Here is a 15,241-nt window from a genome sequence, read left to right on the forward strand (position 1 = left end):
CCTTTTCCAGAAAAAAAAAAATACCAGCCTTCCTACATTTCTTTTTTTCCCTATTAACATTGGGATTAGCCATAATTTACTGGCCAGGCTGGTAAAATACCAGCCAGGTGGCAACCCTAGGGCACAGGTGTCTTGACTACCACTGTCACCAAACAAGCCCAAGAGACTGCAGCTAACTTGACTTGAAAAAGCACAGACAAAGGATCAGTCAAAATCAGTTTATTTAGAGGTTATCAAAACAGGAATCAGGCGACACCTTGAGCACATCAGTCTTTTTCATGCTTTGCCCCAGAACTTGTGACCAGCAAGTTAAGATTTGCTGTATGGAGAAGGAGTAAACAGGGGATTAGTTGAGGCTTTCACATGTAAATGATAAAGCAAAAACGAATAAAATTACTAAACCAATTTGTAGAATGTTAAAGTGCTTAAAATGCAAGGAGCTCAGATTGTACCACTCGTCACTGACATCAGACTGGGGCGGTATAAGATCACCACAGCTCAATCTTGCTTATAGGGGTAATTATTCTATGGTTAAGACCCCCAATAATATTTAAACACCAGTAGCATTTCTCAATACTGAAAAGCTTTGTTCAGAAATTTGCTTTTACATGTTAGTTTGTAATATTTTAAATTTACAGGTCTGAGATGACATATTGCAGACTATACTCACCAGAGTTGTGCAGATTCTGAACACAAGCTGTTGAAGAGAAAAACATGTTAGATGATAATCCCAATTTCCTATCATCCAGCTTTATATTATTGGGAATCTCTTCAGCATAGCGACGATCCTAGTCATAGCCAACATGCGTCAGCTCAGGGTATAGTGGAAGATTCATCACTGGAGACCCCATTAAGTTAAAATGCTAACCTGCTACATTAAAATCATATGGCCCCAGATATGACTGTTAACCCAAGTGTGCCTGATGCATTAAACATTAGGTGCATATTATCTTGGCAAGAGAAGATAGATATAGTTTATTTTGGCGGTACATAGCAACACACTTACTAGTAATTACCTTTACTATAATGATTTGTCCCTTCAGAAGTCAGACTGCAGCAGTTGTTCCAGTAGCCCCTGCAAGTACAAGTTTGTTATACACCATACTAAGACCACGCAACATACAATTTACCCCACAGAACACTGTCAGATAATACGTCTCATCAGAATTATTCAGACGAACGAGATTCCATGAGATTAAATTCATCAGTCAGTGAGTTAGGCATAAGCTATGCATCTAAGCTTCAAGGATAAGTGTCAAGCGTCAGAGGTTTATATTTAATTTAACCTTAGTGTAAAATAAGAGGTCCATTCTTGGCTTTTCAGTTGGTCTTCATTTTAGTTTGTATAGCATTTTCAGACTTCAAAGCTTGCTAGGAGAGGCTTTGTTTCTTATGTGTCTATTAATTTACTAGTCTCATTTGAAAGCACAGTCTCATTGCTGGGTAAGGTTGACTCTAGCAGCCAGATTGGTACTTAGATATCAAGACAGAAAGCTGCTAGTGTAAGGGAACGATTAAATAAATGCTACTGGAGAATTGCATTAGGTACCCACCACAAACTCCACTTCAGCATCATAACTGTATGTAGTCTGCAAAAGCAAAAAAAAAAAAAAATTTCCATCAGACACCATTTACCATTTTAAAGAGAAACAGGAAAGTCAGTACAATAGATGCTCAGGAGTTCAAAGCTTTTCACGTTTATTCAAAGTGAGCTAGTTAGTTTCATCACAGCAACCAACGTTCTACAGCTATTCACCCAGTAGAGACACATACCTGGCACCACAACTTTAGTCTGTCAATCTTTTAGTACACCTGGGGAGAGATTTAGTTTAGACAATGGCATGTAACCGTATAAGGTTTTAGAACGTTAAAGCTGGCAGGCAATCAGAAGATACCATCAGTCACAGATAATCAGACTGGGGCGGTAATAAAGATCATCAGGTCTTAAAGCCAGACTTAGAAAGCTTGTGAATTCCCCCTAATGGTTTCTCCACTATAGCACTCATGAATTTACTAGTTTACTTATGGACAGAGATGCTCAGAGATGCTCTAAGGGCAGAGACGCTCAGATTCAGGGAGATTGTCGCCTGGCAATAAAATCGCCTCTTCAGGGCGACTAATCTCCCCGAACTGCCTACCGCCGGCTAGAATCGAAATCGCCGGGGGGAAGTTTCCTCATAAAGGCAACTTTGGACGACTAAGGAAAACAAAGTGCACGGATTGCCACCCCGCCAGTGATTTACACTCTAGCTGGCAGGAAGCAGTTTGGGGCGATCGCCTGGCGACAATCTCCACGAATCTGAGCGTGCGTCTCTGACCCAAGACATACTGATAACACCTGCAGTTGAATATGTCTGGGGTGGATAAATTATCTTTACCTAAAAGTCACAGATTAACAACATTATGGCTATTCCAACTGCCGAGTTGCTTAGTGAAAATGTTAGTTTGTTACATCATATTTTACCTAACCATTTAGTCCATTCCAATAAAGGCCAAAAAAATAAGATAACGTACCAATCACCTTCCAATGGTTTACAAACTACCTTTCAGGCACCACTGCTGTAAACAGGTTACATTTTCTCAGAAACATAGCATCCAGTATAGGAAGTAAAGTTAATGGGGACAAATTGGGTAGTAACCAACTTAGTTTAAGCTCTGCATTGTTACACCAACCTCCACCCAATAGATGAGATATGCTTGACAGGGTGAAGTTGACAATAGCTACATACCTGCAATGAGAAACATCAAGACTGTCTGCAGGGTTGCCATATCACAGCCCATGTCTTAAGGAGAATAGGCAACTATATGGTAGCTGCAGCTGATAGATGTGTCAACCTGTGAAGCAGCATAACATACTCAAGATACTCAAGCCAAGTAAATTTTTCATTACAATTTGAAGTTCATCTAAAAGGCTGTTGGATACACAGTTCACACTTGCATCACAAAAGCATAAAATATAAGCCCCCTCAGACAGTTCCAGCTGGAACAAGTCATCCTTCCTCTCCAGCTGTTGAGCCAGTGGGTTCACCTTTTCAGGCTCTGGCAACAGGCAGCTGGTTGGACATGTGAAGGTTTCATCATTGGAGCATACATGAATAAAAAAAAAAAATATCCTTTCAGACATAGGGAGCAGAGATACAATTTAGACATTAAACACACGTAGAAGTCATGAGACTAAAAGTGAGGCACCTTTATATAGGACTATGCAAAATCACTACAACAGCAAACGAAAGACCAAGTTCTTTTGCTGCATGGGGCATATGAGAACCAGTGGCCAAATCAGAAACAAGAGTTGGGAAGGGTTGATTGTTGCTATGTGCTTTGTGTGTGCTCAACTACATAGCAATATGACATTGAAGCAGAGAGAATGTCACATTAGAATGAAGAAAAAAAAGTGTTGCTAAAACTTTAAATTAAAATTTTAGTATGTTATGGAATGGCCAATTCTAAACAATTTTTCAAGTGGTCTTTTTTTAAAGTCTTTGAATTATTTACCTTTTTCACCCGACTCTTTCCAGATTTCAAATGGAGGTCACTGACCCAATTTTAAAACAAATGCTCTGTAAGGCTACAAGTGTAATTGCGACCATTACTCATCTTATTGCTACTTTTCATTACTCATCTCTATTTAGTCCCTCTCCTATTCATATCCCAATATCAAATCAATGCATGATTGCCAAGGTAATTTGAACCCTAGCAACCAGATTGCTAATCAAAACTGGACAGTTGCTGAAGAAGCAAAATCAAAAAAATTGCAAATTGGTTTTCATTTTTTACAAGGGCTAAAAGCTACTATGGGGAAATACTACTTGTGGTACCTCCAGTGCCCCTGTAGTCATGTGTACATCACATGCATGGCTTCCAAAGTAGAAAGTGCTTCTGTTTTAGGGCTCATTTTTTTACAGCAGACAATTTTACAGTAGAATAGGTAATTTACCTTTTACAGAACTCCAGCACCAGTTTTACACCTACAAGTAAAAAAAGCCACAATGTAAGATTCTTTTAAATGTGTAACTGGCCTAACTAAACAGTATCCTGCCCCATCAGAACTCCACCATGCTAAAAGGAGTATTCTTCAAAGATTTTCAGACGAACGAGACTTCATTCAGTCATCATTTGGAACAGGGCTTAACAATAAATGAAGACAGACAGCATACATACCTGCAGATGGAGAGTACCTGTTTAAACAAAAATACATAAATTAAGTCTATTGCTCTTCTTGGGAGTCTTCTTTTCAACAAAGACCAGTTTCTCAGAAAATGAAGATGGCAACACATAAGATTCAGACATATGCTTGTCTGTTTTTTATTCATCATTGACAACACATGAAAGCTTCCTGCAAATCCAAATGCCTTACTCACCCATTGCCATTTTATCAGCAGCATTTGAGCTCCTGTTTTCGGATCCTAGAAAGGAGGGGAAAAAAAAAAAAAAAAAAAAAAAAAGTAATTCAGGCTTCTCCACTTGCAATCTAAGATTAAGGTCACAATTTCACTTAATCCTGTGGCTGCACTTCATGTGCGGCTTTCCATACATTGGCAAATAAGCTACGGACTGCCTAAAGGGGCTAAATATGCAGCTTAACGCTGCCTGTATATGGTCATCTTTAGTTATAACCTCAAATGAACTTCATGTTACAGTGGTGTGAAAAACTATTTGCCCCCTTCCTGATTTCTTATTCTTTTGCATGTTTGTCACACTTATGTTTCTGCTCATCAAAAACCGTTAACTATTAGTCAAAGATAACATAATTGAACACAAAATGCAGTTTTTAAATTAAGGTTTACGTTAAGGGAGAAAAAAAACTCCAAATCTACATGGGCCTGTGAAAAAGTGATTGCCCCCCTTGTTGAAAAATAACTTAACTGTGGTTTATCACACCTGAGTTCAATTTCAAAGGCTATAAAGCCATTTCTAAAGCTTTGGGACTCCAGCGAACCACAGTGAGAGTCATTATCCACAAATGGCAAAAACATGGAACAGTGGTGAACCTTCCCAGGAGTGGCCGGCCAAAATTACCCCAAGAGCGCAGAGACAACTCATCCAAGAGGCCACAAAGGACCCCAGGACAACATCTAAAGAACTGCAGGCCTCACTTGCCTCAATTAAGGTCAGTGTTCACGACTCCACCATAACAAAGAGACTGGGCAAAAACGGCCTGCATGGCAGATTTCCAAGGCGCAAACCACTTTTAAGCAAAAACATTAAGGCTCGTCTCAATTTTGCTAAAAAAACATCAATGATTGCCAAGACTTTTGGGAAAATACCTTGTGGACCGACGAGACAAAAGTTGAACTTTTTGGAAGGTGCGCGTCCCGTTACATCTGGTGTAAAAGCATTTCTTTCAGAAAAAGAACATCATACCAACAGTAAAATATGGTGGTGGTAGTGTGATGGTCTGGGGTTGTTTTGCGGCTTCAGGACCTGAAAGACTTGCTGTGATAGATGGAACCATGAATTCTACTGTCTACCAAAGTCCTGAATCCTATTGAGATGTTGTGGCATGACCTTAAAAAGGCGGTTCATGCTAGAAAACCCTCAAATAAAGCTGAATTACAACAATTCTGCAAAGATGAGTGGGCCAAAATTCCTCCAGAGCGCTGTAAAAGACTCGTTGCAAGTTATCGCAAACGCTTGATTGCAGTTATTGCTGCTAAGGGTGGCCCAACCAGTTTATTAGGTTCAGGGGGCAATTACTTTTTCACACAGGTTTGGATTTCTTTTCTCCATAAATAATAAAAACCCTCATTTAAAAACTGCATTTTGTGTTTACTTGTGTTATCTTTGACTAATAGTTAAATGTGTTTGATGATCAGAAACATTGTGTGACAAACATGCAAAAGAATAAGAAATCAGGAAGGGGCAAATAGTTTCACACCACTGTATATGTAAAACCATGGGCAAAGCAGCAACAGTAAATGGAAGGACTGCTACTGTTATGATTAGACAAAAATCCTTTTGTACACCCCCAAACCCCATTGTCCTGGCAACCCTGTGGAACTCTGATAGACCAGCATTACTGCAGTTCGGAAGTCATCAAGCACATGTGCTCCCGTGACTAAAATCCCTTCTTATCAGTGATGTATATAAATAGAGCCTTTAGATTGAACAGATAAGTTGCAGCCTGCAATGAAATACAGGATTAGAAATCAGGAAGCGGATGAGACTCGCACATGATGCAAATTGAATGGGGCCTCAGAGATAGTAAGCTGTCCTCATTGCGCTCAGAACAGGTCTGTGATTGATCTCATCATTGGCACATTCGGGCTCAGGACCTCTAGTACAGAAACTAAACAGCACTTCTATGGAGCCAGCAAGAGATGCCTTACATCCCATACACAGGGGTGCACCTCCCAGAGCAGAAGGCCTGGTGCTCAAATACCACAAAACCAGGTCTTATAATCAAAGGCCAGACTAAGCAAATTAATAAGAACCTGGAATATTAGGAACAACCAACATAAGAACGAGAATAAACGCAGGCTTGAGGGGAATACTAAATGTAAACAAAAGGGTTCTTAATGCTTTAGAATCAGAGCTAGCATGCAGAGCAGGAAGAAATGTCTATACTACAGTCTGCAAACAGGATAGATGAATATAAACTCACCAAGTCAGTCCAATGCACCGTTGAAATGGCCGACGTTTCTGCAGTGAGTTTATTTAGATGTTATCAAATCCGTATCATGTGACCCCTTGAGCACATCAGTCTTGTTCTTTGCCAATGAACTTGTGACCAGAAAGTTAACAGATTTGCTGTATGGAGAAGCAGTAAACACATTATTAAGGTTAGGGCTATCAACTAAAAAAAAAAAAAAAAAAAAAAAAAAAAAAGTTTACATGTAAACTGAAAGAGCAAGCTAAACAAAAAAAAAAAACAAAACACAAACTACTTAACCAATTTGTAGAATATTAAAGTGCTAGCAAGGAGCTCAGTTTGTACCACTCGTCACTGACATCAGACTGGGGCGGTATACGATCATCACAGCTCAACCTTGCTTTTAGGGGTGGTTTATAGTTAAGACTCCCAATAAATTTAAAGTGTTCACCTTCCAAACACTTTTTTTCAGTTCAATTGCTTTCAGATTGTAAGACTTTCAATTACTTTTCTTTTACCATTTTACCAATATCTAAGTTTAATGCCCCTGTCTCTGGTGTTTGAATCTGGCAGCTCAGTAAGTCAGGCACAGACCTCAGTAAGTCAGGCACAGACCTCAAATTCTGCAACATTTAGTGAAAACATTTTTCAACAGCATCTCTGAAAAATTCACAACTTTTGTATGAATTCTAACAGGTACCTTTAATGAAAGCCAGGGATTCTGCTCAGCAGGGACAAAGATTAGAAATGTATCAACTAAATGTATCCATTTCGGTTAACAGGGTCGGCAACTCATGATGTGCAGGCTGACCGATGTGCAGGCTGACCGATACCCGTGGGTCGGCGGGTTCGGGTCGACCTCGCACTGCTCCTCGCGGGTAAGGCTTGAGCTCTGCTCTCACCACCACCTTCAAATGCTGGCTTTTTATAGTCTCAAGTCTGCTTGCCCCTCCCCTTTAGGGATGTCATCGGCGGGGCTGTAAAAGGACCCCGGAAGCGCAGTCTGGAGCAGGGCAGGTTAGGGTCAGGAAATAGTTCAGACAGACCTTTCCCCATTTCTTTCTATCTGAAACCAAGTGAACTGAAAAAAGTGTTGGAAGGTGAACAACCCCTTTAAGCACCGATATTCACAAAATTGAAAAGCTTTGTTCAAACACTTACAGGTAGTTTGTAATATTAAAAATTTACAGGTCTGAGAGGCCATATTGCAGACTATACTCACCAGAGTTGTGCAGATTCTGAACACAAGCTGTTGAAAAGAAACACATGTTAGAGATGGTCCCAATTTCCTAGTATCCAGAGTTATGTTACGGGGAATCTCTTCAGTATAGCGACGATCCTTGTCATAGCCAACATGCGTCAGCTCAGGGTATAGTGGATGATTCATCACTGGAGACCCCATTATACAAATGTTAAGTTTGATAGTGGCAGCACATAGAAACACTTACTAGTAATTACCTTTACTATAATGATTTGTCCCTTCAGAAGTCAAACTGCAGCAGATGTTTAGGACCTTGCCAGTAGCCCCTGAAAATACAAGTTTGTTATACACCATACTAAGACCAGGCAACATACAATTTTCCCCACAGAACACTGTCAGATAATAAGTCTCATCAGAATTATTCAGACGAACGAGATTCCATGAGATTAAATTCATCAGGTCAGCGAGTTTGGCATAAGCTATGCATCCAAGCTTTAAGGAAAAGTGTCAAGCTGTTTTAAGGAGGTTAATATTTAAATTTAACCTTAGTATAAAATAGGAGGTCCAACTGAAAAGCCAAGAATGGTCTTCATTTTAGTTTGAATAGAATTTCCAGGATTTAAAGCTTGCTAGGGGAGACTGTTTCTTGTGTATCTTTCTATTCAATCCATCATCCATTTTCTAGTGTCATTTAAGCACTGCCTGATTGCAGGGTAAGGTGGACTCTAGCAGCCAGATTGCTACTTGGATATCAGACTAGAAAGTAGTTAGTGTAAGGGAACCATTAAGGAAAGGTTACTGGAGACTAGCATTTTACCTACCACAAACTCCACTTCAGCAAACTACATGTAGTCTGCAAAAAAAAAAAAAAAATCCATCACACACCATTTACAGTTTCTCTTTAAAATGGTAAAGTCAGTACAATAGATGCTCAGGAGTTCAAAGCTTTTCATGTTTATTCAAAGTGAGCTAGTTAGTTTCATCACAGCAACCAAAGTTCTACAGCTAAGCACCCAGTAGGGACACATACCGGCACCACAACTTTAATCTGTCAATCCTTTAGTACACCTGGGGAGAGAAATTTAGTTTAGACAATGGCATGTAACGTTATGTATGGTTGTAGAACGTTAAAGCTGGCAGACAGTCAGAAGATACCATCAGTCACAGATAAATCAGACTGGGGCGGTAATAGAGATCATCAGGTCTTAAAGCCAGACTACTTAAAAATCAGATGTGAAAATCTTGTGCATAGATTGTTGAGAAGAGCCATAATCTTTGGCATCTGTAAATTAAATACTCATTAGCAACACAGACAGTGCCGTTTTGTCTGATCAGGGCTTTGGTGACTTGATGTCCAGTAAATAGTGTGTAAACCCCATTCATCCTTTCAGACCCAAGTGTTCAGTGTCTGGTTCTTATAAGTAATTAAGAAATAAGTTAATTAAAACTGTTGCTAACAATTCTTTAGCACAGTGCTGTCCAACTTATGTGGTACAGAAAGACATGGCATACGTAGTGGAGAGCTGATAAGGGAAGCTAGTGTTGATCACACCCTGTTTAAACCAAAACCACACATATGTTACCACAAGAACTTTGAAGACCATGTCCACATTAATGTTGGGAGCACACCATAAAACGCAAATAGTTGGTGCTCACATCTTCCAGCTCTTCAGTATTCAGGTTCTCTCTTTTCCTACAGCAATATCCATAACTTTTGGCTCATGTGCAGTTCCTACAAACCGGAAGACTGCGCCAACTGTGCATGTGCACTTTAGAAAAAAAATACAGACAAGCCGGAAGACGGCGCCAAGAACTCTGCACCGACACGAGTACAGGTATGGGATCAGTTATCCGCAAACCAGTTCTCCAGAAAGCTCCAAATTATGGAATGGCTGTGTCCCATAGACTCCATTTTATCCAACTTTTAAAAAATTATTTCCATTCTCTATAATAAGACAGTACCTTGAACATAATCCAAAGATAATTATATTCTTTATTGTAAGCAGAACTATTGAATGTTTACATGATTTTTTAATAGACAAGGCATGAAGATCCTAATTGCAGAAAGGTCATGCAGAAAGCTCCAGAGCATTCTGGATAACAGGTCCCATACCTATACTGTGTTAGGGGCACTTTCAATGATTATCAACTATGCGGGAGGGATGCAGGGACTATACAGGGTAGTAAGTAGAGACTTTTCTTATTGGGAGTTTAGTTCTCCATTAAGGGCTAAAAGCTACTAAGAGGAAATACTACATGTGGTACCTTCAATGCCCATGTAGTCATGTGCATGTCACATGCATGGCTTCCTAAGCAAAAAGTGCTTCCGTTTTAGGGCTGATTTTTTACAGCAGACAATTAGCAGACAGTAGAACCGTTAACATACCTTTTAAAGAACTCCAGCACCACAGTTTTACACCTACAGGAATAAAAAAAAAACAAAAAAACACAAAGTAAGTTTTAAAGTTGCAACTGGCCTAACTAAACAGTATTCTGCTCCATCAGAACTCCACCATGCTAAAAGGAGTATTCTTCAAAGATTTTCAGACGAACGAGACTTCATTCAGTCATCACTTGGAACAGGTCTTGACAACAAGGTAAGACAGACAGCATACATACCTGCAGATACTGAGTGTACCTGTTTGGACAAAAAAAATAAAAATAAATGAAAAATCTGTTAGGAATACTCCCAAGAGGAGCAATTAAGACCAGTTTCTCAGAAAATTAAGATGGCAACACGTAATATTCAGACATATGCTTGTCTGTTTTTTATTCATCATTGACAACACATGGAATCTTCCTGCAAATCCAAATGTATTACTCACCCGTAAAGACATTTCATCAGCAGCATTTTTACTTCGGTTTTGGGACCCTAGGTTGGAGGGAAAAAAAATAATTCAAGCTTCTCCACTTGCAGCCAAAACAACAAGATTGATGTCCCAATGTCACTTAATACTGTGTTTGAACTTCATGCGCTGCCTTCCATACATAGGCAAATAAGATACTGACTGTCTAAAGGGGTTAAATATGCAGCTTAACCCTGCCTTTATATGGTCACCTTTAGTTTATAACCTCAGATAATTGACTCCAGGTTAACATATGTAAAACCATGGGCAAGTAGCAACAGTTAATTGAAGGACCACCCCCATACCCATTATCCGGGCAACCCTCTAATCAAGCGCACTAGAACAGCATTACTGCAGTTCGGAAGACACTGAGCATGTCCTCCAGTGACTAAAGTGCTTTCCTATCAGGGATCATAGAAATAGAGCATTTAGACTGCAAGCTCCACCGTGGCAGACTAATTTAAAATCAAATAGATCAGTGTTATATAAGGATAAGATAATTCAAGTTTTAAAACACTTGGGCCATGTCAGATTATAAATTCTCTTCTTCAGTAAGAGTTCATAGGTGGTATCAGTGGGGCACTTGGCTACAACACAAGGGATCATCACAGAAAAAAAAAGCAAAACAAAAACCCACTTACCAGTCAGTGAGATAAGTTGCAGCCTGCAATGGAATAACACACTATTAGTAAACAGGAAGCAGATGTGAGACTCTCATGAAGGCAAAATGAATGGGGCCTCAGAGATAGTATGCTGTCCTCATTGCTCTCAGAACAGGTCTGTGATTGATCTCGTCATTGGCACATTCGGGCACAAGGCCTCTTTTACAGATACAAACTATATGAACTTCTACCAAGCCAGCAAGAGATCACTTACATCACAGACATAGGGGTGCGTCTCCCAGAACAGACGGCCTGGTGCTCAAATGCCACAAAAACAGGTCTTATAATTAAAGGCCACACTATAGGCAAACTCTTAAGAACTTCGAATATTAGGAACGACCAATGTAAGAATGACGTTTTTTGTTCCCCAAGCCTAATGCTTTAGAATCAGAGCTAGCATGCAAAGCAGGAAGAACTGGCTAAAATGCACAGTCCACAAACAGGATGGATGAAAATAACTCACCAAATCTGCCTGATGCAAGACGCACAGAGTCTGGTAAATTAGAAGTGCGCATGCAAAGATGTTGCCGCGATGAGTTTGTTTAGAGGTCATCAAAACAGCATCATGTGAAACCTTGAGAATACAAGTCTATTTTTCATGCTTTGCCCCAGAACTTGTGACCAGCAAGTTACCAGATTTTCTGTATGGAGAAGCGGTAAACAGGGTTAGGGCTTTCAACTTAAAAGTTAACATGAAAGAGCAAGCTAAAAAACAAAAAAACACTGTACTAAGCCAATTTGTAGAATCTTAGTGTCAAAATTGCAAGGAGCTCAGACTGTACCACTCAGTCACGTACCACTCAGTCACAGACATCAGACTGGGGCGGTATAAGATCACCACAGCTCAATCTTGCTTATAGGGGTAGGTGTTCTATTGTTTAAGACTCCCAATAAAGTTAAGCACCAGTAGCATTTCTCAAAAATTTGTTCAAATATCTATTAATAAATATATCTATGAATAAATATATATTTTACAGGTAGTTAGCAACATTTTACGTTTACAGGTCTGAGGGGACATATTGCAGACCATACGCAGCAGAGTTGTGCAGGTTCTAAACACAAGCGGTTGAGAAGAACATGTTGGGAATAATCCAAATTCACTAGTTTCCAACTTTATGTTATGGGGAATCTTCAGTATAGCAACGATCCTAGTCATAGCCAACATGCGTCAGCTCAGGGAATAGTGTATGGCCCAGATATATACATGTTGGTTTGTGGTAGTATGTAGCAAGACACTTGTTAGTCATTACCTTTACTATAATAATTTGTCCCTTCAGAACTCAGACTGCAGCAGATGTTTAGGATCTTGCCAGTAGCCCCTACAAATAAAAGTTTGTTATACACCATACTAAGACCGCGCAACATACAATTTCCCCCACACAACAGTCAGATAATAAGTCTCATCAGAATTATTCAGACGAACGAGATTCCATGAGATTAAATTCATCAGTCCGTGAGTTAGACCATAAGCTATGCATCTAAGCTTCAAGGAAAGTGTCAACAGTTTAACGAGGTTTAGATTTGTTTTAACCTTAGTATAAAATAGGTGGTCCATTCTTAGCTTTTTTTCAGCTAGGAGAGGTGGTTTCTTATGTATCTTTCTATTCAATCCACTATCATCCATTTTCTAGTGTCATTTAAAAGCACTGCCTAATTGCTGGGTAAGGTGGACTCTAGCAGTTATATTGCTACTTGGATATCAAACAGGAAAGCTGCTAGTGTAAGGGAGCCATTAAGGAAATGTTACTGGAGATTAGCATTAAGTACCCACCACAAACTCCACTTGAGCAGCATAACTGCATGTAGTCTGCAAAAAAAATAAATAAATAAAAAAAATCACACCATTTACCATTTTAAAGAGAAACATGAAAGTCAATACAATGGATGCTCAGGAGTTCAAAGCTTTTCATGTTTAATCAAAGTGAGCTAGTTAGTTTCATCACAGCAACCAAAGTTCTACAGCTACAGTATTTACCCAGTAGAGACATACCTGATACAATTTTAGTCTGTCAATCCTTTAGTACACCTGAGAATAGAAATGTATTTTAGACAATGGCATTTAACACAATATTAAGGCTGTAGAACGCTAGAGCTGGCAGGCAATCAGAAGATACCATTCAGTCACATATAATCAGACTGGGGCGGTAATAGAGATCATCAGGTCTTATAAAGCCAGACTTCTTAATCACATATGTGGAAAGCTTGTGCACAACTGCAGAGTTGCTTAGAGCCAATGTTAGCTTGCTACATCCCATTTTACCTAGTTAACTGTTCAGAAACTATGTTTAGTTCATGCCAGTAAAGCCCAAAAGACTAAGATAAAGTACCCCTCACCCACCAATAGTTTACAACCTACTTTTCAGTAACAGGTTAACCCTGCTGTTAACAGGTTACCTTTTACAAGAAACGCATAGCAATCTATATAGGAAGTCTCATTTTCTATGGACATATGCAATTTTTTTTTTTACATACCTGCAATGACAAGCATCAAAACTGTCTCCCTGTAGGGTTTCTAGATCACAGTCCATGTCGAGGATAACCTAAAGGGCAACTATATGATAGTTGCAGGCGTCAACCTGTGAACGAGCATTACAGAACATTAAAAGGACTTAAAATCGACACAAGTCAATACACTCAAAAGAGCTAGTTGAATCTTTAATAAGTAACATCAAATTGTATTGAAAATTTAACTTTAATCAGAAAGGTTCTATTACATAACCAGTTTACGCTTGCATCACAAAAGCATAAATATAAGCCCCCTCAGACAGTTCCAGCTGGAACAAGTCATCCTTCCTCTCCAGCTGTTGAGCCAGTGGGTTCACCTTTTCAGGCTCTGGCACCAGGCAGCTGGTTGGACATGTGAAGGTTTCATCATTGGGGCATACATTAACAAGAACACATTGTACCTTAAGTTAGTGAAAAGCTTTATTGTTGAGAAGAGGCTTCATCTTTGGCATCTGTAAAGCAAACATTGTTAGCAATAGACTTAGGCATTATCTATCTTATACACAAAAGCCATGAATATCCTGTAAATTATATCCTTATAAACAGTGACTAGTGATGTAATTGTTTATAAACGGTGAGCAGTGATGTAATTTGTCACACGACTCCTAAAACTTGTGTATTATAATAAAGGTACCCCTTGTTGGAAAATATGAGTATTTTAGAAGTAACCTCAGTTCCATGGCCTGTACCTTTATATGGTCATGGAACTCCTCGTGAATATCCTTATATTTTACAATAGGGGTACTTTATTCACTATATTCTTAGTGCAGTTTTGTCTGACCAGGGCTGTGGTGACTTAATGCCATATGACTTATGTCTAGTGAATAGTGGTTAAACCCCATTCATCCTTTCAGATATAGGGACCAGATAGAGAAACATTTAGAAAACACTTAGAAGCCTAGAGACTAAAAGTGAGGCACCTTTATATAGGACTGTGCATCAAGTAGAAGACCATGTTCTGTTGCTGCATGGGGCATAGTATAACCAGTGGCCAGATCAGAAATAGCTAAAGAGTTGGGAAGGGTTGACTGTTGCCAGTCTATAAATGCTAAATTATGTAGCAATGACATGTTTAAGCAGAGAGCAATGTCATAGAAGAAATAAGTCATTTAAAAGTGCTGCTATTGATTCTCTAGCATGTTTACAAAAGCAGAGCTGAATATCATTCAAGACCATTATAGGGGTGGTTCAGGTTTAAATGAACTTTTAGTATGTTATGGAATGGCCAATTCTAAGCTTTTTTTCTTTAGAGTTTGAATTATTTGTCTTTCTTCTGACTTCTTTCAGATTTCAAATGGGTCACTGAACCCATCTAAAAGCAAATGCTTTGTAAGTCTACTTGTTACTTTATATTACTCATCTCTATTCACAGTAGAACATACCTTTTACAGAACTCCAGCACCACGGTTTTACACCTACAGGGAAAAAAAACCAA

At 39.2% G+C, this 15,241-nt stretch overlaps 1 long non-coding RNA gene, 19 other non-coding genes and 1 pseudogene across 33 annotated transcripts; all 21 read right to left on the reverse strand.

The window, feature by feature from the left end:
• Positions 1 to 204: 204 nt before the first annotated feature.
• On the reverse strand, positions 205 to 14,217 carry LOC108713945. 14 transcript variants are annotated; one of them, XR_005966913.1, is made up of 24 exons: positions 14,208 to 14,217; positions 13,774 to 13,877; positions 13,292 to 13,327; positions 13,073 to 13,108; positions 12,552 to 12,620; positions 11,765 to 11,942; positions 11,281 to 11,303; positions 10,619 to 10,665; positions 10,413 to 10,431; positions 10,180 to 10,212; positions 8,824 to 8,861; positions 8,615 to 8,646; positions 8,051 to 8,119; positions 7,815 to 7,841; positions 6,605 to 6,750; positions 4,362 to 4,406; positions 4,162 to 4,178; positions 3,938 to 3,968; positions 2,730 to 2,835; positions 1,774 to 1,812; positions 1,554 to 1,589; positions 1,017 to 1,075; positions 671 to 697; positions 205 to 319 (listed from the first exon to the last, which is right to left on the reverse strand). It is a non-coding gene; the product is annotated as an uncharacterized LOC108713945 (long non-coding RNA). The 14 variants fall into 14 exon arrangements; XR_001935257.2 differs by lacking the exon at positions 14,208 to 14,217 and adding an exon at positions 7,293 to 7,673; XR_001935259.2 differs by lacking the exon at positions 14,208 to 14,217 and adding an exon at positions 7,293 to 7,673 and having other exon boundaries at positions 8,041 to 8,119.
• LOC121393036 lies at positions 436 to 502 on the reverse strand. The gene has a single exon (XR_005967361.1). It is a non-coding gene; the product is annotated as a small nucleolar RNA SNORD31 (small nucleolar RNA).
• Positions 1,140 to 1,212, reverse strand: LOC121393026. Its single transcript, XR_005967350.1, has one exon. It is a non-coding gene; the product is annotated as a small nucleolar RNA SNORD30 (small nucleolar RNA).
• On the reverse strand, positions 1,670 to 1,734 carry LOC121393010. The gene has a single exon (XR_005967332.1). It is a non-coding gene; the product is annotated as a small nucleolar RNA SNORD29 (small nucleolar RNA).
• Positions 1,881 to 1,948, reverse strand: LOC121393032. Its single transcript, XR_005967357.1, has one exon. It is a non-coding gene; the product is annotated as a small nucleolar RNA SNORD31 (small nucleolar RNA).
• On the reverse strand, positions 2,962 to 3,086 carry LOC121403517. The gene has a single exon (XR_005967369.1). It is a non-coding gene; the product is annotated as a small nucleolar RNA SNORD22 (small nucleolar RNA).
• LOC121393014 lies at positions 4,039 to 4,121 on the reverse strand. The gene has a single exon (XR_005967337.1). It is a non-coding gene; the product is annotated as a small nucleolar RNA SNORD28 (small nucleolar RNA).
• On the reverse strand, positions 4,249 to 4,321 carry LOC121393018. Its single transcript, XR_005967341.1, has one exon. It is a non-coding gene; the product is annotated as a small nucleolar RNA SNORD27 (small nucleolar RNA).
• On the reverse strand, positions 6,191 to 6,259 carry LOC121403567. The gene has a single exon (XR_005967418.1). It is a non-coding gene; the product is annotated as a small nucleolar RNA U25 (small nucleolar RNA).
• Positions 6,921 to 6,987, reverse strand: LOC121393034. The gene has a single exon (XR_005967359.1). It is a non-coding gene; the product is annotated as a small nucleolar RNA SNORD31 (small nucleolar RNA).
• On the reverse strand, positions 8,184 to 8,256 carry LOC121393025. Its single transcript, XR_005967349.1, has one exon. It is a non-coding gene; the product is annotated as a small nucleolar RNA SNORD30 (small nucleolar RNA).
• snord29 (U29 small nucleolar RNA) lies at positions 8,720 to 8,784 on the reverse strand. Its single transcript, NR_033278.1, has one exon. It is a non-coding gene; the product is annotated as a U29 small nucleolar RNA (small nucleolar RNA).
• LOC121393035 lies at positions 8,933 to 9,003 on the reverse strand. Its single transcript, XR_005967360.1, has one exon. It is a non-coding gene; the product is annotated as a small nucleolar RNA SNORD31 (small nucleolar RNA).
• Positions 10,291 to 10,372, reverse strand: snord28 (U28 small nucleolar RNA). Its single transcript, NR_033279.1, has one exon. It is a non-coding gene; the product is annotated as a U28 small nucleolar RNA (small nucleolar RNA).
• Positions 10,506 to 10,578, reverse strand: LOC121393017. Its single transcript, XR_005967340.1, has one exon. It is a non-coding gene; the product is annotated as a small nucleolar RNA SNORD27 (small nucleolar RNA).
• LOC121403565 lies at positions 11,374 to 11,442 on the reverse strand. The gene has a single exon (XR_005967416.1). It is a non-coding gene; the product is annotated as a small nucleolar RNA U25 (small nucleolar RNA).
• LOC121393037 lies at positions 12,074 to 12,149 on the reverse strand (annotated as a pseudogene).
• On the reverse strand, positions 12,683 to 12,756 carry snord30 (U30 small nucleolar RNA). Its single transcript, NR_033277.1, is given in 1 exon segment — positions 12,683 to 12,756. It is a non-coding gene; the product is annotated as a U30 small nucleolar RNA (small nucleolar RNA).
• Positions 13,185 to 13,249, reverse strand: LOC121393012. Its single transcript, XR_005967334.1, has one exon. It is a non-coding gene; the product is annotated as a small nucleolar RNA SNORD29 (small nucleolar RNA).
• snord31 (U31 small nucleolar RNA) lies at positions 13,400 to 13,467 on the reverse strand. The gene has a single exon (NR_033276.1). It is a non-coding gene; the product is annotated as a U31 small nucleolar RNA (small nucleolar RNA).
• Positions 14,057 to 14,181, reverse strand: LOC121403514. The gene has a single exon (XR_005967366.1). It is a non-coding gene; the product is annotated as a small nucleolar RNA SNORD22 (small nucleolar RNA).
• Positions 14,218 to 15,241: the final 1,024 nt, after the last annotated feature.

This window comes from Xenopus laevis, chromosome 4L (assembly GCF_017654675.1).
Source record: "Xenopus laevis strain J_2021 chromosome 4L, Xenopus_laevis_v10.1, whole genome shotgun sequence".
In the NCBI taxonomy this organism is placed as follows: Eukaryota; Metazoa; Chordata; class Amphibia; order Anura; family Pipidae; genus Xenopus; species Xenopus laevis.